Below are 22,940 nucleotides of genomic sequence, written 5' to 3' on the forward strand. Positions count from 1 at the left end.
TACACTTCTGTACAGTACCTCAACTTTAACCCAAGAGCAAAAGTTAAGACTCTCCTCCTCTATTTTTGGTAAACTACTCCAAAATAAACTTAGATGACTTTTCCCCCTGATTTTACCTAGGAATAGTCTTCTTAATTTCTTTATTTAAAGAGGGCAGGTGCATGGTTATCTCATGCATGGTCAGGACTATGTCCTTATCTTCAACCAGGTGACTTGATCGAAGCCAAGCTCCACCATGCACAGGATACCTTAGGAGTGGATGATGATCTTCCATATTCTGATTCGATCCCCTGCCACTCCCAACACTGCAACTCAATGCATGTCCCCATGAAAAGGGAGGCTATGATACTGGCTTACCCAATCAAGACTGGGAAGGAAATAGTTAATTCAACTCTGTAACTCCCTCCTCCTTGTAATTTACAAGTAGGAAGATAACCCAGGAAATTCTCATCTAAGCATGTTTTTAGTGGTCTTTCTCTATTCCTTATTGTAAACCAACCTTGAATTTATGGATTATGGGGCACAACTGGAGAACAGAAGTTAGTCATGTAAGTACCACCTACGTGACTGATGGAATATAAAAACTACGATGCTCTAAATTTAAATGGCCTCTTAAGGCTAACTTGCATAGCACAGTTGCTACACACACAGCAATGCTCATCTCTTACTCTGAAGCCAAAATAAATCCCAGTGTGTAGAAGGAATTTTTTTTTTGGAAGTACATCTGATGGTTTTGGACTCTTTCAAAGATGGACATTGCTGTCTTAGTGCTTGTTTTTTGCTTTTATCCACTAAAGTTTGGTGTGTGCTTTCTCTGTATCTGCTTTGACAATTCAACATGAAGTGTAATGACTTAATCAGAACTGTGCCCTTCAACCAGCTTTTGGCCACTAGGTCCTTGGGCTGGGTTTCTCATTATTATCTTCTTTTGTTCAATATTTGTTAATATCTCACTGCTTCAAGATTTCTTGCTTTTGTTTTTCTGCTACCTTTGATCATTCAGTTTAAATTGTTTACAGAATTTTTCTCTACCTAAATTAAACAAAAGATGAATAGTCCTACCTTGTGGCTCACACTATTCAGAATGCTAAAACTAGAACCACAACATTTTTAGATATTGGTTTCTTAGGTAAGCTCCTTACCTCTTCCTCATTTCATAGTTTTAGGGAAAGCCCCAAAAATTCTCTTCAAGGAGTTATGCCAGAGTGGTCCACCTGGTGAGCAAGGCTTCAGGGTGGCAGAACATGAGAGAAGCTGGAGAGACCCAATCCCCCACCCCCACATCGGACAAAATGTAAAACCACACTCAGAGAACAGTAGAGCAGATGCAAAAGATGTATTTTTCATTGACTCTCCAGTGGTCCTGGTGACTTAACTTCAAAGACAAGCTCCTGGTCTATCCTCAACTCCAAGTTCAACCAGAAGAAGGAAACAACTTTACTTCTGTTGCAGGTTGGCTTCTATATCATTATATCTTAATTGCCTTGAGAAGTGTTTTAAAAGCTGAGTATGTTTCTTACATATTGTCGAGTTTCTAATAGCAAGGAAAATGATATTGAGTCTCTGTACTATACTTTTTAGGCAATCTTCCCAATAGCAAGTGAAATGTATTATTCAAAAAATCCTACCTGGACTACAGCAGCTAGTATATCTTTGCTAACTCAGGTGTAAAATGAAATTCAGCATGCACAATGTACTTTCTAGAGCTTAGGTTTCTTAGCAGATTCTAATTTTAAAAAATAATAAATACAATGAGTGGTAGTAGAAAAATGAATGGAAAAAAAATAAAGAGGGCAGGTGTGGCACTTTTATATTGGTGTCACCACTGATAACATTTTGGGGGTCTCAGAAAGAGTCTCACGCTTTACAGCTCATACAGCCCAGGATGGAGCTCTTGCTAAGCCAGCCTCAGATTTCTCCAGTTCATTTTGTGCATCAATTTGTGTAACACTCCTGTCCATGTTGGTCTCCTAATAGGAAAATTGTGTGGCATGTGAATTATAGGTCAATAAAACTGACATATATGACAGAAATAGCACTATCCTTTATTAGCAAAAACATTAATTTACTCTTTTCATATATCTTTACAATGAGCTGTGCTTTCAATTCAACACAAGCTCTACAAAATGGATGCAGCACTTTCCCACAGGGCTCGTACTGCAGGAAATTTGACTATTTGGAGGTCCATTTCTCACAGTAGTAAACTAAAAGGCCCAAAAGGATACAAAATAGCAAATGTGATAGGACTGAATTATTTTTCTTTTTTAATCTTTTAAGCTTTAGTCAAGAAAAATTATAATTAACACTTTTAAATCTTAATAAATGAGGGAAAATAGACAAAGAAAATAAAGTTAAGATTTTAGTAAAATTATGTAGGATAGAATCAAACTCCTCTTTCTTATATGTATGTCTTGGTAATTTTCTCCATTCACTTTATCAATCCCCTTCCCTCTTGGTGTCTTACTTTTTTTTTTTTTAAGTTAGTTTTCTACTGGGTGGGTATGTTTGACTTAGGGGATGGTAAGAAATCATATCTAGGCCTAGAGGGATAGAAGGGACCATTCAGTCCTAGTAGCCTGAGTCAAAGGAACTAGAGCCAAGCTCGGAAAGGACTTCTCAGAGCCCTTGTGGAACTTCCACTCTCATGCAACTGACAACCTGAGTCTGGATTGGGCTCTCCAAGAGAACCTTTGGCCTGGACTGGATCGCATTTTATGGAAAATAAAGAGAAGAATGGCAATTCATTCTCTATCACTATTTGCCCTGTTTCTGGCCTTCATTGTGCAACTGAACTATTAAAGACCTTTCTCTAGTTATGCTCATCAAACTATCCTTCAGTCTGCAGCGTTAAAAAAAATTAAAAAGTCAACCAGACCATGCCATTTTCTCCCCTTGAACTCCTCCATGCTTCCCCTTTGCTTAGGAAAAAAACCCTTACCCACCTTTCCAGCCTTATCAGCTACCCATCACTTTCCAATTCCTACTATCAGTTCTACTAATAACCAAATTGCTATTCTACTGATACTCATACCCTGAGTCTCTGACCTCTTTACCTTTGTCTGTGCTATTCTGTTTCTCCTGGATACTTTTCCTTCCTTTCTTTTTCTAGCTAACTTTTACTCTTCCTTTAACTTTCAGTTCAGGAGTATTCTCTTCTGGGACAATACCCCTCTCTGTATTACAGCATCCTGTGCCTACATCAGTCACTACTGCTGTTCCCCACTACCTCCACCTCCACCTCCACCACCATCACAGAAGCTAACATTTGATTGCTTACTCTGTGCCAAACACTTGTGCTAAGAGTGCACATGCCATCCAGTCTGCACAACAACCCTGTAATGTGCATTTTATAAATAAGGAAGTTAAGAACAAGTGAAGTTATTTTACCATGATGGGATATGGTGGAGCTAGGACTCAGTCCCAGGTTGTTGGAATCCAGAGCTTGGGTTCTTACTCATCTTACTAAACTGACTCCCAATATTTAACATGGTACATTGAAATGAATGAGTTGTGCCTCTGACAATCATCATACCATAAGCTTTCAAGCATACAGGCCATGTTTTAACACCATATTAGGGCCCAGAATATAGTACATACTTAATAAGTATTTATTCAACTGATTTATCACTTTAGAGGCACAGCCATTTATAAATCCCTTATCACAAACATGGGCTGTTGATCCCTCTTATTTATTAATGTGGCACTTTTTTTTTTTAACACTACAGGGACAGTCAAAGAACTAAGATCCTAAATGAAGAGAAGACAAATGAGATTATTCAATTAATTACTCAATATTAAAGCTACTAGTCATATAAAATATGGCTAGTACCAATTAAGAATAATAATATAGAGAAAAAAATTTTAAATGTTATCATTCACCTTAAAAATTAATTCAATAGCTGCCATTAAACAAACAGGAAACTACAAATGCTGGAGAGGATGTGAAGAAATTGAAACTTTTATTCATTGCTGGTGGGACTGTATAATGGTTCAGCCACTCTGGAAGACAGTCTGGCGGTTCCTTAGAAAACTAGATATTGAGTTACTCTTTGATCCAGCAATTTCACTTCTCTGTATATACCCAGAAGATCTGCAAGCAGTGACACAAACAGATATTTGCACACCAATTGTTCATAGCAGCAATATTCACAATTGCCAAGAAATGGAAACAATCCAAATGTCCTTCAACAAATGAGTGGATAAACAAAATGTGGTATATAGACACAATGGAATACTATGCAGCAGTAAGAAGGAATGAGGTTGTGAAACTTATGACAACATGGATGAACCTTGAAGACATAATGCTGAGTGAAAGAAGCCAGACACAAAAACAGAGATATTGTACGCTACCACTAATGTGAACTCTGTGAAAAATGTAAAATAAATATTTTTATATCATAAAATGCAGGAGACATAGAGATAGACAGCAACGAGTGAAGGGAGACTGATAATCTAATAAGAACAGATAAGCTATTGAGGGTAATCTCAATGTTATAAGAATGCTCAGGAATTATTATGGTTTACAAACTGTCTTGGGTAGGGTAGGATCATGTTGGAAGCAATATAGTTATTTTAGGTTATTTGTTTTTCTTACTCCTTTGTTTTGTTGGTGTGAATTGGTTTTAAAAATTTTTTTTGATAGAGCAAAAAAAAAGCTATTGCATTAAAAAAATTAGCTTCAATGTAGTTATTTTAGGTTATTTGTTATATCTTATACCTTTGTTTGATTACAGTTTGTTAATTTTCTTGGGGTATGGTAGGAACATGTTAGAAACAAAGTAGTTATTGTAGGCTACTTGCTTTTCTTAATCCTTTCCTTTGTTTTGTTTGAAATGTTGTAATTTTTTTGTTTGTTTGTTTTAATTTTTCGATAAAGTTAAAAATTTAAAAAAATTAAAAAATTAAAAATAGATCATGAACTTAAATGTAAAATATAAAACTATAAAACCTGAAGATGAGAAAATCTTCAGGTCAGGACTATACAGAGAGTTCTCAGCTATGACACCAAAACCATAATCCATAAAAGGAAAAATAGATAAATTGGGCTTCATCAAAATTAAAAACTTTTTTTCACAAAAGACTATTAAGAGGATGAAAAAGAAAAGCTACAGAATGGAAGAAAATATTGCAAACCAGATATCCCATGAAAGACTGGAATGTAAAATATGTAAAGAATGCTCAAATTTCAAAAAGTTAAAAAAACAAAACAAAACAAAAAAAACCCAAACAACCCAATTAGAAACTGGGCAAAAGATATGAAGAGAGATTTCACCAAAGAGGATATGCAGATGGCAAATAAGCACATGAAAAGATGTTCAAAATCATTAACCATTAGGAAAACGCAAATCGAAACCACAGTGAGGTATCACTACTGACCTATAAGAATGGCTAAAAGAAAAAATAGTGACAACCAATGCTGGTGAGCAGGCAAAGAAGTTAGAGCACTCATACATTGCTGGCGGGAATGTAAAATGGTAGCCTCTCTGGGAAACAGTTGGGCAGTATCTTTAAAAACTAAACATGCAACCACCATTCAACCCCTCAGTTGCACTCTTGGCATTTATCATAGAGAAACGAAAACTTACATCCATGCATAAAAAACTCACGTGGTGATACTCATAGCAGCTTTATTCTAATAGCCACAAGCTGGGAACAACCCTGATGCCCTTCAACAGGAGAATGGTTAAACAAACTATGTGGTATATCCACACGAGGGTTTACTAATCGGCATCAAAAGGGAACTAATCATTGATACATATAGCAATTGGATAAATCTCAAGAGAATTATGCTAAGTTTAAAAAAAAAAAGCCAATCCCCAAAGATTACACCTGTATGGTTCCACTTACATAACATTCTTGACATGACAAAATTACAGAAATGAAGAATAGATTAGCAGTTACCAGTATTCAGGGATGGGGTGAAAGTGGGTGTGGCTATAAAAGAGCATAAGGAGATCCTTATGGAAATGTTTCATATCTCGATGGATTCAATGTCAGTATTCTGAACATGATATTGTAACACAGTTTTGCAAGATGCTACCATTGGGGGGAACTGGATAAAAGGTACATGAGATCTCTCTGTACTATTTCTTACAACTACATGCCAATCTACAATTATTTAAAAATAAAAAGGTTAATTTTTAAAAAAAAAATCATTTTTAATCCAGCAAATTTAAAAAAATAATAAAATTCAATACCACTTCAGTGAAACAAAGAATTTTATTTACCATGGATTGGTGGTGATATAAAGCAATCTAGCAACACAATTCTGGAATCAATGTCCTACAATTCCACTAAAATCTAGCCTAAGAAAATAATTCTAAATAAAATAACCCTAAATACAGAAAACAGTTTCAGGCACAAAAATCTATATCATAGCTGTAATAAAGAGTTAGAAACAACCAACATGTGCAGAACTAGGCATGGTTAAGTTAACTGTGGTATACCTAATTGGTAGAAATAAGAAACTGGAATATCAAAATGTTGACAATGATTTAAATCTAAGAAATATATACAGCTATCCATTGCTTTCACTTTATTTCATGAGGAGAAATAAAGACAGGGGTGGAAATAGGGAGAGAAAGAGAGAGGACAAAAGGGACAGAGATAAAAAGCAGGTACACGGGAAAGTACATTATAAGTATTATTTCCCTTTAAGAAAAAAATGCTATATCAAAATACAAATTTTAACAGAAAATTAAGAAGCAAATCTTTGATTTAAAAGGAAACTTCAGAAATAGTTGCTCTCAGAAATTTAAAGTACTAAAAAAAGTTCATACCACATAAATGCAATTTATACAGATATTAAAGAATATATTTATTGTTCAAAAGAAGTAGAGCTATAAATATAATGGAAATTTAAATGAAATCATCTGCTTTGTTCAAATCTTTCTAGATGCCAGTGTAATACAGCAGAATAAATACCAGCCCTTTTTGAAATGCCATAAGAGCACATTTTTCATACTTCCCAGTAAAATGCCTCAAGAACATTTCCGTAAGGCATTCCAGTGAACAGGAGCCAGGAGGCACCACAGAACTCTATCCAACCTCTACACAGAGGGAAACATTCTTCTAGTTCATTAGCAAATGTGTGCAAAAGCAAAGGAAGTTCCCTGTGGATAAGAAAACCAAGTTCTGCTACCAGGGACAGCTTCCCAAAAGAAAGGAAAGAATTAGGATGGAAAGGATCAAAGAAAATTGAAACAAATACAAGATGGTGCATGGTGGTCTCCACATTACATGCAACTTTTGTAGATATCCACTCATCACACTAAACTTAACTGGAGTAAAACCTTAACTATTTCAAAAGCAGTCTTCTGGAACCCTCAGGCTGCCATATCTCAAGCCTGGACCTAGACTTGGCCACAAAACAAAACAAAAAATCTCAAAACATCTCTGATGACAAAGAAACAACATCCAGAAACTTCCAAATTAGCCAGCAATTCCAAGGTTACATATGATGTAACAACTGATCAGATCTCAAACCTGAAGAAGTGCTTGTGTTAGCCGTGAGACTCAAAAGGTCAGACATGACATGAGGTGCTCAACAATTGTTTACTGAATGAATGAATGAGATACATGGCAGTCCCAACTGGAATCAAATAAGGAAAGAGAAAAGAGAGAAGAAGTGATGGCTACAATTGCAGCAATCAGAAGGAGCTGTGGGTACAGGACATCCCTCCCTCACCACGGAGATGAGAGCAGGCAAAGGAGAGGGGAGAAAGCGGCCATTGGCTTATATCCAGAATATATAAAGAATTCTCAAAATTCAACAACCACATGAAAAGAGAAGAAAACATTTGAATAGACACTTCAGAAAAGATGATATATGGGTGGGCAATAGCACATGAAAAGATGCTCAGTATCATTTGTCATCATGGAAATGTAAATCAAAACCACAATGAGATACCACTTTCCACCACTAGGATGGTTACCATTAAAAAAACAGAAAACGATAAGCACTGGTGAGGATGTGGAGAAGTTGGAACCCTTATACATTTTTGGTGGGACTGTAAAATGGTACAGGATAGCACTGTGGAAATCAGTTTGGCAGTTCCTCAGAAAGTTGAGCATAGAATTACCATATGACCGGGCAATCCCACTCCTAGCTATACACCCAAAAGAACTGAAAGCAGGGACTTGAACAGATATTTGCAAACCAATTTCACAGGAGCATTATTCACAATAGCCAAAGATGGAAGCAATCCAAGTTTCCAACAAAAGATGAATGGACAAACAAAATGTGGTATGTACACACAATGGAATATCACTCAGCTGGAAAAAAAGGAATGAAGTTCTGATACATGCTATAACAAGACATCTTGTTGAGTGAAATAAGCCAGAGATTAAAAAAAAAAAAGACATATATTGTATGATCTTGCTTATATTAAATACCTAGAATAAGCAAATTCTTAGGGACAGATAGTAGATTACAGGTTAGCAGGGGTGAAGGAAAGGGGGATTGTTTAATGGGTACAGAGTTTCTGTTTGAGGTGATAAAAAGGTTAGGGTAACAGATGTTTGTTATGATAATTCACTGTTATGAATGTAATTTATACCACTGAATTGTACACTTGAAAGTATTTAAAATGGGAGATTTTGAGTGGTATATATGTTACTATAATAAAAAGTTTAAAAAAAGATGCTGAACATCATTAGTCATCGAGGAAATACCAATTAAAACCACAACAAGATACCACTACACACTTATTAGAGTGGCTAAAATTAAAAAAAACAAAACAAAACTGATACAATCTAACAATACCACTCCTACCTATTTACCCAGGTAAAATGAAACCCTATGTTCACACAAATGACTGAACACAAATGGTTGTGGTGGCTTCATTTATAATTGCTAACAACGGGAACTACCCCAAATATCCCTCAACTGGGAATGGATAAATGATCTGTGGTGTATCCATGCAATGGAATACTACTCGGCAATAAAAAGAAACAAATTCCTGATACCTGCAACAACATGGATGAATCTCAAACGCATTACGCTAAGTGGAAGAAGCCAGCCTGTCTTCTGTCCGATTCTGCTTACATGACATTTTTGCAAAGGCCAAACCACAGGGACAGAAAACATACCAGTGGTTGCTAGAGGCTTTTTCACACTCCTCTCCTTCTCTGGAGGCTGCTTTCTCTAACTTCTTTTTTTTTTTTTTTTTTTTTTTTTTTTTTAATCATCATTTTATTGAGATACATTCACATACCACGCAGTCATACAAAACAAATCGTACTTTCGATTGTTTACAGTACCATTACATAGTTGTACATTCATCACCCAAATCAATCCCTGACACCTTCATTAGCACACACACAAAAATAACAAGAATAATAATTAGAGTGAAAAAGAGCAATTGAAGTAAAAAAGAACACTGGGTACCTTTGTCTGTTTGTTTGCTTCCCCTACTTTTCTACACATCCATCCATAAACTAGACAAAGTGGAGTTTGGTCCTTATGGCTTTCCCAATCCCACTGTCACCCCTCATAAGCTACATTTTTATACAACTGTCTTCGAGATTCATGGGTTCTGGGTTGTAGTTTAATAGTTTCAGGTATCCACCACCAGCTACCCCAATTCTTTAGAACCTAAAAAAGGTTGTCTAAAGTGTGCGTAAGAGTGCCCACCAGAGTGATCTCTCGGCTCATTTTGGAATCTCTCTGCCACTGAAGCTTATTTCATTTCCTTTCACATCCCCCTTTTGGTCAAGAAGATGTTCTCCATCCCACGATGCCGGGTCTACATTCCTCCCCGGGAGTCATATTCCACGTTGCCAGGGAGATTCACTTCCCTGGGTGTCTGATCCCACGTAGGGGGGAGGGCAGTGATTTCACCTTTCAAGTTGGCTTAGCCAGAGAGAGAGGGCCACATCTGAGCAACAAAGAGGCATTCGGGAGGAGGCTCTTAGGCACAAATACAGGGAGGCCTAGCCTCTCCTTTGCAGCAACCGTCTTCCCAAGGGTAAAACTTATGGTAGAGGGCTCAACCCATCAAACCACCAGTCCCCTATGTCTGTGGTCATGTTAGCAACCATGGAGGTGGGGTAGGCGAATACCCCTGCATTCTCCACAGGCTCCTCAAGGGGGCACTACATCGTTTTTTTTTTTTTTTTTTTTTTTTTCCTTGTTTGTCTTTTTTCTTTTTTTTTTTTTTTAACTTTCCCTTCTTTTTTCAAATCAACTGTATGAAAAAAAAAGTTAAAAAGAAAACAAACATACAATAAAAGAACATTTCAAAGAGACCATAGCAAGGGAGTAAGAAAAAGACAACTAACCTAAGATAACTGCTTAACTTCCAACATGTTCCTACTTTACCCCAAGAAAGTTACATACTATAGCAACATTTCAGTGAACTTGTTCCTACTACATCCATCAGAAATTAACAGACCATAGTCATTTCTGGGCATCCCCAGAACGTTAAATAGCTTATCTGTTCTTCTTGGATTATTGTTCCCCCTTCCTTAATTGCTCTCTACTGCTAGTTCCCCTACATTCTACATTATAAACCCTTTGTTTTACATTTTTCAAAGTTCACATTAGTGGTAGCATATAATATTTCTCTTTTTGTGCCTGGCTTATTTCGCTCAGCATTATGTCTTCAAGGTTCATCCATGTTGTCATATGTTTCACCAGATCGTTCCTTCTTACTGCCGCGTAGTATTCCATCGTGTGTATATACCACATTTTATTTGTCCACTCATCTGTTGATGGACATTTGGGTTGTTTCCATCTCTTGGCAATTGTGAATAATGCTGCTATGAACATTGGCGTGCAGATATCTGTTCGTGTCACTGCTTTCCGATCTTCCGGGTATATCCCGAGAAGTGCAATCGCTGGATCGAATGGTAGCTCTATCTCTAGTTTTCTAAGGAACTGCCAGACTGACTTCCAGAGTGGCTGAACCATTATACAGTCCCACCAACAATGAATAAGAGTTCCAATTTCTCCACATCCCCTCCAGCATTTGTAGTTTCCTGTTTGTTTAATGGCAGCCATTCTAACCGGTGTTAGATGGTATCTCATTGTGGTCTTAATTTGCATCTCTCTAATAGCTAGTGAAGCTGAACATTTTTTCATGTGTTTCTTGGCCATTTGTATTTCCTCTTCAGAGAACTGTCTTTTCATATCTTTTGCCCATTTTATAATTGGGCTGTCTGTACTATTGTCATTGAGTTGTAGGATTTCTTTGTATATGCAAGATATCAGTCTTTTGTCAGATACATGGTTTCCAAAAATTTTTTCCCATTGAGTTGGCTGCCTCTTTACCTTTTTGAGAAATTCCTTTGAGGTACAGAAACTTCTAAGCTTGAGGAGTTCCCATTTATCTATTTTCTCTTTTGTTGCTTGTGCTTTGGGTGTAAAGTCTAGGAAGTGGCCTCCTAATACAAGGTCTTGAAGATGTTTTCCTACATTATCTTCTAGGAGTTTAATGGTACTTTCTTTTATATTGAGATCTTTGGTCCATTTTGAGTTAATTTTTGTGTAGGGGGTGAGGTAGGGGTCCTCTTTCATTCTTTTGGATATGGATATCCAACTCTCCCAGCCCCATTTGTTGAAAAGACCATTATGGCTCAGTTCGGTGACTTTGGGGGCCTTATCAAAGATCAGTCGGCCATAGATCTGAGGGTCTATCTCTGAATTCTCAATTCGATTCCATTGATCTATATGTCTATCTTTGTGCCAGTACCATGCTGTTTTGGCAACTGTGGCTTTATAATAAGCTTCAAAGTCAGGGAGTGTAAGTCCTCCCACTTCGTTTTTCTTTTTTAAAGTGTCTTTAGCAATTCGAGGCATCTTCCCTTTCCAAATAAATTTGATAACTAGCTTTTCCAAGTCTGCAAAGTAGGTTGTTGGAATTTTGATTGGGATTGCATTGAATCTGTAGATGAGTTTGGGTAGAATTGACATCTTAATGACATTTAGTCTTCCTATCCATGAACATGGAATATTTTTCCATCTTTGAAGGTCCCCTTCTATTTCTTTTAGTAGAGTTATGTAGTTTTCTTTGTATAGGTCTTTTACATCTTTGGTTAAGTTTATTCCTAGGTACTTGATTTTTTTAGTTGCTATTGAAAATGGTATCTTTTTCTTGAGTGTCTCTTCAGTTTGTTCATTTCTAGCATATAGAAACATTACTGACTTATGTGCATTAATCTTGTATCCCGCTACTTTGCTAAATTTGTTTATTAGCTCTAGTAGGTGTATCGTTGATTTCTCAGGGTTTTCTAGATATAAGATCATATCATCTGCAAACAATGACAGTTTTACTTCTTCTTTTCCAATTTGGATGCCTTTTATTTCTTTGTCTTGCCGGATTGCCCTGGCTAGCACTTCCAGCACAATGTTGAATAACAGTGGTGACAGCGGGCATCCTTGTCTTGTTCCTGATCTTAGAGGGAAGGCTTTCAGCCTCTCACTATTGAGTACTATGCTGGCTGTGGGTTTTTCATATATGCTCTTTATCATGTTGAGGAAGTTTCCTTCAATTCCTACCTTTTGAAGTGTTTTTATCAAAAACGGATGTTGGATTTTGTCAAATGCTTTTTCAGCATCTATTGAGATGATCAATTGATTTTTCCCTTTCGAGTTTTTAATGTGTTATAATACATTGATTGTTTTTCTTATGTTGAACCATCCTTGCATGCCTGGAATGAACCCCACTTGGTCATGGTGTATGATTTTTTTAATGTGTCTTTGGATTCGATTTGCAAGTATTTTGTTGAGGATTTTTGCATCTATATTCATTAGGGAGATTGGCCGGTAGTTTTCCTTTTTTGTAGCATCTTTGCCTGGTTTTGGTATTAGATTGATGTTAGCTTCATAAAATGAATTAGGTAGTGTTCCATTTTTTTCAATGTTTTGAAAGAGTTTGAGTAAGATTGGTGTCAGTTCTTTCTGGAAAGTTTGGTAGAATTCCCCTGTGAAGCCATCTGGCCCTGGGCATTTATTTGTGGGAAGATTTTTGATGACTGATTGGATCTCTTTGCTTGTGATGGGTTGGTTGAGGTCTTCTATTTCTTCTCTGGTCAGTCTAGGTTGTTCATATGTTTCCAGGAAATTGTCCATTTCTTCTACATTATCCAGTTTGTTGCCATACAGTTGTTCATAATATCCTCTTATAATTTTTTTAATTTCTTCAGGATCTGCAGTTATGTCACCTTTTTCATTCATTATTTTGTTTATATGGGTCTTCTCTCTTTTTGATTTTGTCAGTCTAGCTAGGGGCTTGTCAATCTTGTTGATCTTCTCAAAGAACCAACTTTTGGTGATATTTATCCTTTCTATTGTTTTTTTGTTCTCTATGTCATTTATTTCTGCTTTAATCCTTGTTATTTCTTTTCTTGTACTTGGTTTAGGATTGGTTTGCTGTTCATTTTCTAGCTTCTTCAGTTGATCCATTAGTTCTTTGATTTTGGCTCTTTCTTCCTTTTTAATATATGCGTTTAGTGCTATAAATTTCCCCCTTAGCACTGCTTTTGCTGCATCCCATAGGTTTTGGTATGTTGTGTTCTCATTTTCATTCGTCTCTATATATTTAGCAATTTCTCTTGCTATTTCTTCTTTAACCCACTGATTGTTTAGGAGTGTGTTGTTTAACCTCCAGGTATTTGTGAATTTTCTAAGTCTCTGATGGTTATTGACTTCTAATTGTATTCCATTGTGGTCAGAGAATGTGCTTTGAATAATTTCAATCTTTTTAAATTTATTGAGGCTTGTTTTATGTCCCAGCATATGATCTATTCTGGAGAAAGTTCCGTGAGCACTAGAAAAGTATGTGTATCCTGTTGATTTGGGATGTAATGTCCTGTAGATGTCTGTTAAATCTAATTCATTTATCAGATTGTTTAGGTTTTCAATTTCCTTATTGGTCTTCTGTCTGGTTGATCTATCTATAGGAGAGAGTGATGTGTTGAAGTCTCCCACAATTATTGTGGAAACATCAATTGCTTCCTTTAGTTTTGCCAATGTTTCTCTCATGTATTTTGTGGCACCTTGATTGGGTGCATAGACATTTACGATTGTTATTTCTTCTTGCTGAATTGCCCCTTTTATTAGTATGTAGTGGCCTTCTTTGTCTCTCAAAACATCCCTGCATTTGAAGTCTATTTTATCTGAGATTAATATTGCTACACCTGCTTTCTTTTGGCTGTGGCTTGCATGAAATATTTTTTTCCATCCTTTCACTTTCAGTTTCTTTGTGTCCCTGTGTCTAAGATGAGTCTCTTGTATGCAACATATTGATGGTTCATTTTTTTTGATCCATTCTGCGAATCTATATCTTTTAATTGGGGAGTTTAATCCATTTACATTCAACGTTAAAACCGTGAAGGCATTTCTTGAATCGGCCATCTTATCCTTTGGATTATGTTTGCCATATTTTTCCCTCTCTCTATTAATATCCTTTATTGTACCCATACCGAATCTCTTTAGTACTGAACCTTTCTCCAAGTCTCTCTGTCCTGTCTTTGTTTCTCTGTCTGTAGGGCTCCCTTTAGTATCTCCAGTAGGGCAGGTCTCTTGTTAGCAAATTCTCTCAGCATTTCTTTGTCTGTGAAAAATTTAAGCTCTCCCTCAAATTTGAAGGAGAGCTTTGCTGGATAAAGTATTCTTGGCTGGAAATTCCTCTCACTCAGAATTTTAAATATATCGTGCCACTGCCTTCTCGCCTCCATGGTGGCTGCTGAGTAGTCACTACTTAGTCTTATGCTGTTTCCCTTGTATGTGGTGAATTGCTTTTCTCTTGCTGCTTTCAGAACTTGCTCCTTCTCTTCTATGTTTGACAGTGTGATCAGTATATGTCTCGGAGTGGGTTTTTTTGGATTTATTCTATTTGGAGTTCGCTGAGCATTTATGATTTGTGTATTTATGTTGTTTAGAAGATTTGGGAAGTTTTCCCCAACAATTTCTTTGAATACTCTTCCTAGACCTTTACCCTTTTCTTCCCCTTCTGGGACACCAATGAGTCTTATATTCGGACGTTTCATATTATCTATCATATCCCTGAGGTCCATTTCGAGTTTTTCAATTTTTTTCCCCATTCTTTCTTTTATGTTTTTATTTTCCATTCTGTCATCTTCCAGGTCACTGATTCGTTGTTCAACTTCCTCTAGTCTTGTACTATGAGTGTCCAGAATCTTTTTAATTTGGTCAACAGTTTCTTTAATTTCCATAAGATCATCCATTTTTTTATTTAGTCTTGCAATGTCTTCTTTATGCTCTTCTAGGGTCTTCTTGATTTCCTTCATATCCCGTACTATGGTCTCATTGTTCATCTTTAGTTCTTTGAGTAGCTGCTCTAGGTGTGTCTCTTCTGGTCTTTTGATTTGGGTGCTTGGGCTTGGGTTATCCATATCGTCTGGTTTTTTCATATGCTTTATAATTTTCTGTTGTTTTTGGCCTCGTGGCATTTGCTGACCTTGATAGGGTTCTTTTAGGGTTTGTAGACCAGTTGAAGTCCTTATCTCTAATTTATCAGATCTACAGCTTCGTGGAGTACACTTTCTCTAACTAACCAGCAGGTGGCGTCCACGAGACACCTGTTCTCCACAAGCCAGATCTCCCCTGCTTAGCCTTTTTGGTGAGTGGGGGAGTGAGTCTTGTGGGGCCCAATTGGTGTCCCAAGCTTGCGTGTGTAGTTGGTGTTGCCTGCCCTGTATGTGGGGCGTGTTTCTGGGCAGTCGGGGAGGGGGGGTGGCCCTAACAATCAAATCTCCCTGATGATCCTAGAGTTTTAAAGCTACTGCAATAGTCTAATCCTTCAGTTCAGTCCTGCCACAGTTTGTCTCTGCCACTGACCCACAAGTCTTTGGTATTGGCGTATGGCTCCTGAGACTTGCAAGTGGGCCCCTCTTCCAGGCTGTGCACCCCGGGTCCTCTGTTGAGGGATGACTGTGCTATGTCGCAGGTGAGTGCCGTCCCCCCAGGGCAGTTCTGGGCTGCTGGGCTGTGTTGGGAGGCTCCCAGTCTGCTCAAATGATGGCTGAATGGGGCTCTGTTAATTCACACTGCTCCCCCTTCCCAGCTCTGGGACATTCAGCTGAGGTTGCAGGGAAGGCTAATGTCCACGCCCAGTTTTGTGGTGTGTGCCTGTTATTTGAAGCACTTCCGTCACACTGGGTTGTCTGGGGCAGCTCTGGGCTATGGGGCTGGCGATGGGCAGGAGTGTTTCCTGTCCACCAGGATGGTGGCTGTGAGCGGACACCCCCCTTTTCTTGGGAAGTTGTGTTGTTTAGTGAATTTTCTCAGCCACTGGATTATTGCCTTTTGTCTCAGAGCTCTCTTAGTTCTGCTCTTGACTTGACGTGCCCAAATTTCAATTCTTTGAAGCTTTCTGTATTGAGCTTCTTAGAGTAATTGTTTTAGAAAAAGCAAAAAGGATTTAAAAAAAAAAAACAAAAAAAAAAAAAAACGGCCCACCTCAGAGATCTAATGGGTTATTGAAATGCTAATAGACAAAGCAACCAGGGCCATTAAGGAAAAGTGCCCAGGGCAGAGAGATCAGCCTTGCTTCGGGATTTGCATATGCGCCTCAAGGCCTGATCTCCGCCCTTCCCCTTTCTGTGTTCACCAGAACTCCAAAAATCCTCTGCTTTTATTTTGGAGTTTTTCGTGTTGTTTTTTTTCTATGCCTGTCTCCTCTCTGCTGGGCTGGCTGCTCTCAGAGTCTCTGGTGTCTGGCCTCAGTCTATCTATGGTTGGAGTTTGAATCAGTAGAATGAGTTTCCGGTAAGAGCAGCCACTGCAATTCTCCCTTCTCCTTCCTGGAGCTGACAGCCCCTCCTCCCCCGGGACTGAGCCTGGCAGGGAGGGGCGCGGGTCCCCTGGCCGCAAAAACTTACAGATTTCGCTGATCTCAGCAGTTCCACGTTTTCATGAGTGTTGTATGAAGTATGCCCAAAGACAGATTGCTCTGTGGTGTCCAGTCCACGCAGTTCCTGGCTTTTTACCTACTTTCCTGGAGGAGTAACTAAAACATACAGCTCACCAGTCTGCCATCTTGCCCCGCCTCCCTTTCTCTAACTTCTTTAGTCCACATGGGGGTGGAAGGAGAGGGAAACACAGCCACTGATGGTGGCTAGGCTACAGAAGTGAGTTATTTAATTAAATACTAATCTAGATGTTTCTGTAAAGGTATTTTGTAGATGTGGTTAACACCTACAATCAGTTGAGTTTAAGGAGATTACCCCCAATAATGTAGGTAGGCTTCATTCTAGCAGCTGAAGGCCTTAAGAGCAAACACAGGTTTCCTGGAGAGGAAAGGCTCCCTGGAGACTGTAGCATCAACTCCTGCCTGAGTTTCCAGCCTGCCAGCCAGCCCTACAGACTTCAAGCATGCTGCCCCCACAATCACATGGCCAATTCTTGAAATAAATGAAATATATATGTGTGTGTGTGTGCACATGTATATATAAGGGTGTGTGTGTACACCTAATACACATACACAACATATATATATAAGTAGTCCTTTCTAGAATATATATGTGTGTGTATATATACATATAGTTCACACCCACATATGCACGTGTGCACACGTGTACACACACATATTTCCTGTTGGTCCTGTTTCTCTGGAGAACCCTGACTGGTACAGATGGAGAATCTACATCTAACACTTACTTTTAGCTTGCTGTAAGCGAGTGGAGCTTGTTCTCAGCTCTAGTTCCAGAACCCTGGCAGGATGCCTTTGGCCCTGCTGTGATCAAATGTCCACCGCTGGGGGTGGGGGTGGGGGTTGTCATGGTAGACAATGTGGTTCCTCCCACATGACCAAGTAGATGGGGAAGGAGGGAGATGATAAGCTCTAGAAAGCAAAGGGGCTAAGCAGACAAAACATTTTGTTCATTGTACATGTCACGAGCAGTCTTTATCTTACACGATGTTACATTCCTTAAAAAGTGTGGGAAGGTCAAGTTAAAATGGCCATTGTCTTAATTTTTATGGAGGGAATATAAACAATTAACAGGGTATACCTCTGATTAAGGGCCTGATGCCAAATGCCATTTCTAATCACCTATAAATTATGTACCTTTATAGGGTAAATGTTTCTAAAGTTTACATTCATTAATTTAAAAGGGTAATAGAGTAGCAATTACATAAAATTCTATTTTGTATGACATCAAGATTGCAAATTCATTGACTTAATTTGTCTGTGACTGGTACAAAATACATAAACGATCAAATAGAATCAAGACCAAACAGAATCAAAGCCCTACCCACAAAGCAAGCATTTAAAAATTTTAAATGCATGAAGCACAGTCAACATTTTTACCTTAAAGCTTCATGATTTCTGTCTCATTTTTGCCATAATAAAACCAAAGGTGAAGGACCCCTTCAATCAGGGCCAGGGAACAAAAAGGATTTGTTTGGGGGATGTGGAATTCTCTAAAACATAGGACCATAAAACAGCCTATTGAGAAGCTAAATCTGGAGTGTTTGTTTTGCTGATTTTTTTTAACATTGCAAAAACTAATCATTAGAGATTAAGTTACCACAGAAGTTTTTCTGCTTCTTTGAGCCGCCTTCTTATCAGCCCATACAGTTGACTTTGTGTCCACCCTGGTTATGCAAGACACACACGCCTTTAAAACGAAGGCATTCACTCTCATATGCAATAAAACTTCATCCTTTGAGCTCTTATCACATGGTGTTTCAAAACATCAGAGTCTAAAACTGTCCTGAATAGAGGCCAAACCTCAAAATCACAGCTCCGAGTTTGATCCTGAGCCCACAAAATCAGAAGCCTTGCAATCCCAGACACAAATTATTTTTTAAATCTCATAATAATAGGCCAAAGTGGTTCTTTTCAGTTAGCAATTTTAAGGTTTAAAAGATTAGATGAAATTTATGGTTATAAACTAAGGAGATTGGTTTTATTTAAAAAAAAAATATTTTAACCAAAAAGTCTGTCTCCTAACTTGCCCTTATTCACCTAAGACCAAGATCCTCCAGTACTCACCCTGTCCCAGTGGGCCACTTTTCTCAGAATTCTTGAAGGGGAAATAGGTTTGTCACATTCCTGATTAGTCCATGCTTTCCAATCTAGGCCATCACCTCCGGCCACCACCACTACTAGCAGCTCTGAATTCCAAATCCCTGCACCCAGCTGTTCTCAACCCCTCTTCACTGGCTTGCTTCCCAAAACTGGTTATTTTCTCAGCACCCTGTTCTATCCCAAGTGTGGGAAACCACCCTTCTCCTTCATTTCTCAAAATGTAGTTATTAATACCTATTTATTTTATTGACAGTTTAAAGGTATTTACAGCACATTGCAGAAAAGAACTACAAAGTGAATTCTACATATCATTATTAAAGGTTTCTCAGACTCCCTGAGCACCTCTCTTCTTAGGCCTCTTCCTTCTACCGAGGTTCTGGGGCGTCCCACTCCCTCAACTCTAAACCCTCTCCTAGATCTCTTCTATTACCCACCCTTACCAACTGTTCAGGTTTATTAGAGCTGCCATTATGCAAAATGCCAGAAATGGACCAGCTTTTATAAAGGGGGTTATTTGGCTACAAATTGACAGTTCTAAGGTCATACAAGTGTCCAAACTAAGGCATCAACAAGTTGATACCTTCACTGAAGAGCAGCCAATGGCGTCCGTAACACCTGTCAGCTGGGTAGGCATGTGGCTGGTGACTGCTGGTCCTTTGCTCCTGGGTTGTGTTTCAAAATGGCTTTCTCCACAATATCTCTGGGCTTTTGCCTTAGCTTCTCTCTCTGCTTCTATGCGTCACTGCTACTTTCTCAGGGCGTTTCTCTCTAAGCATCTGGGAGTCCTCTTTTAGCTTCTCCATGGCAAATTCTGGATTTCCTCTCTTAGCATCTCCAAACGTCCTTCTGTTCACATCTCCAAGCATCTCTCCAAAAGTCTCTCCAAAATGTCCCTCTCAGCTGCTCTCGGGTCCTTCTGTTTGTGAGCTCTTTTACAAGACACCAGTGATTAAATCAAGACCCACCCTGAATGGGCAGAGCACATATCTCCATGGGAATAATCCAATCAGACGTTTCACTCACAGTTGATTGAGTCACATCTCCATGGAAACACTCAAAGGATTCCAACCTAATCGACACTAATACATCTGCCCCCACAAGATTGCACTAAAGAACATGGCATTTTGGGGGACATAATACATCCTAACCAGCTCACCAACCTTAGCCAAAGAGAGGGCATTTCTCAAATTTCTGTCACTATATTTTTCTTTCCATTTTTTCCTTCCAGACACCGCTTAGAGATTTCACCTTTCACAACTGGGAAAAAACCTGTCAAAGTGTCTTCCAAACAAAAGCTATAACCCTTCCCTAAAATAATATTTTTCTTCTTCCAGTCATAAAAAGCACGACAGAATTTTTATAAATGACTGTGATACTCTCCAAAGAAGCCCCATGAGAAAGTATTCACTTACTAAAATGATGTTATCACTCAAAACGGTTTGAATTATCTTCTAAACAATGTAACAACTCCCCAAGAAAAGTTACTTATTTCTGTGTAATCTCATGACACCTTCCTTTGGTTCAATTCCTTTGTCTGTCACCTGCTTTCATCTCTCACGCCACCATTCCTCTATGTTCATTCAACCAAGCAACCAATCAACATGGTGCTGGATGTAGGAAACACATTGCTTGTTCTCAAAGGACTCTCAATACAGAAGGGGCTACTATACTCATATTACCTATGAACCAAGAGACCAAAAGACAAAAAAGACAGGTGAGAGGTGGGAGGAAGAGAGGGAGGGAGAAAGGAATGAGTTTTATATGATTAGGCTGAGTTTTGAAGTCATGGGATTATTATCAGGCTGTCATTAGTTTACACGGGTACTGCAGGCTTGAGAAACAAAGTTGCTACCAGCCCTTAGAGATCCACGACACATTTCTGCAAGTAGGCTAATAATGCTACTAATTCTGCTTCCATAGTGAAAATACTCTAAAAGTCTGTGGTTGGTGGAATGCTTAGAACAGAACTGTCCTAAATTTGAATTGCTTACAATTGTTTGTAATGTATATTATGACACTGTAGGAGTAAAATACATGACAATAACATCACCATCATTGACACAGTTTAAAATTATTACATTTGGGAAGTGGGGAATGGGAAGTGGAAAGTGTCAGGAGTGAAGTGGGACATGGTACAATACTGACACTAAATTATTTGAATATAGATATGTATTTCCCTCAAAATACAGAACACTTTCAGGAGTTCCTGAGAAGAATAACTCATTCTCAGAAGGATTAAAAGCCCACAAAGAAACCCTCCATTACAAGAGAAAGCAGATATGAATTTCATACTCAAGGTACTACAAATAACAGGACTATCTGAAAAGAACTTCAAAATATGGATCTTATGGGATGTTAAGAAAAATAAAAGGAAAGAATACATATTCTAAAACTTAACTGGTCCTAAATTTGAATTGCTTTTCATTTGTTCATTCATTCATTTGTTCATACAACCAAGAAGTATTCACAAGTATTAATTTACTATGTGCTAGAAGAGAACAGCTTGTAATGCACCTACAACTCAGCTGTATCTACTGAAGATCACATTCACTATACCTATGTGCTGGGGATTATGTTACATCAATTGAATTCAATTCTTACATCAATTGAGTTCAAAGTCAAGAACTACCTGCTATTTTGTTATTACAATAACAGATATTCATAATGATAATTTTGAGTCCTCAGGAAAAACTTACCATATCTAGTAAATTATTTGGAGGGAAGGCAAGTATACAGTGCATTTTATAAAAACTTCTGCAAAAGTGAGCATTTTAACTCCCTTCATTTGAAGAGTTAAGCTTCAAGAGTTAATTTTCCAGATACAGAAAATTCAAATATTCAGAAAGACACACCTTTTTGCCCCAAGGAGTCCAGAGAGTTTACTCTGCTTGATAATGGATGAGCCAATTTTTAGACAATTGAATGTCTTAACTCCAAAACAATTTTTAAAATAAATTTCTTCTCTATTTTCATTATATCACATAAAATAAGGGAACCATGCGTAATTGTTTTCTTAGTGCTCCTCTTTTGTTATCTAAGCTAATGCTATACAAAGTTGCAAAACAGACAAAGTACTTCTTTAGTATACTGCTCTTTCCCCATATTGCTACCCTGTAGTTGCTCAAAGCTTTTCCAGGTCACTAGATCTGACTACCTACATCTCATCCCTAATTCATTCTTCAAAACATAACCATCCTTGGTCATATTCCTTCCAGTACCCTATTGCAAGTAATTCAAGCTAATGTATGAATTAATGATAATAACAACTTAATATATTGCTGCTCTCTGGGAAATGTACAAAACAATAGGAGATAGAGAAATATAGAATATTTTTCCTATTAAGGGTCACTGACTAAGAAAAACTTAAAAAAAAAAAAAAAATCAATGGTTATAAAAAGATCCCCCAAAAATCAAGGGTTATAACAAGAACAAACCAGTTTGTATTTAACACTTAGCTGGAGGAAAAGAGAAAATGAAAATACTATTGGCCTGACATTTGTATATCATTTGCATTTGTATTTAGTGCTCTTACATAATTTGAAACAATGCTACAAGTTCACATTCTTTCTATTGGACAGATGAGAAAACAGGCTCAAAAAGGTTAAGTTACTGATTACCAGATGGCAGAGCAGGGACTCTAAACCAAATTCCAAATTGAGTGTTTTCCAACATAGAGATTTAGATTTCCAATATAAATCTATAAATTTATATTTATAGAAGCTATGCCACAGCTTCTATAAATATAAATGTTCACTGTATCTAATTTTAAGCTAAATAAAAGAAACATAAAAGTATTTAAACCCAATGATGAAACTGCTTTAATTCCACATATGGCCACTTTAAAAAGGAGATAGGGTGAGAGCTGGAGAAGGAGAGGAGCAAGCTAAGGAGGAAAAAGTAGAAAAACAGGAGTGACAAACAGAAGAAGGGAGGGGAAGAAAG

General features: G+C 37.9%; 1 protein-coding gene across 1 annotated transcript in view; it reads right to left on the bottom strand.

The window, feature by feature from the left end:
- The window catches only part of LOC119506926 (calcium-binding protein 39-like), a 108,203-nt gene that overhangs the window by 49,269 nt on the left and 35,994 nt on the right, over nt 1–22,940 (bottom strand). The gene's annotated exons all lie outside the window — the stretch shown is intronic.

The sequence above is a fragment of the Choloepus didactylus genome, chromosome 12, assembly GCF_015220235.1.
Source record: "Choloepus didactylus isolate mChoDid1 chromosome 12, mChoDid1.pri, whole genome shotgun sequence".
Taxonomy (NCBI): domain Eukaryota; kingdom Metazoa; phylum Chordata; class Mammalia; order Pilosa; family Megalonychidae; genus Choloepus; species Choloepus didactylus.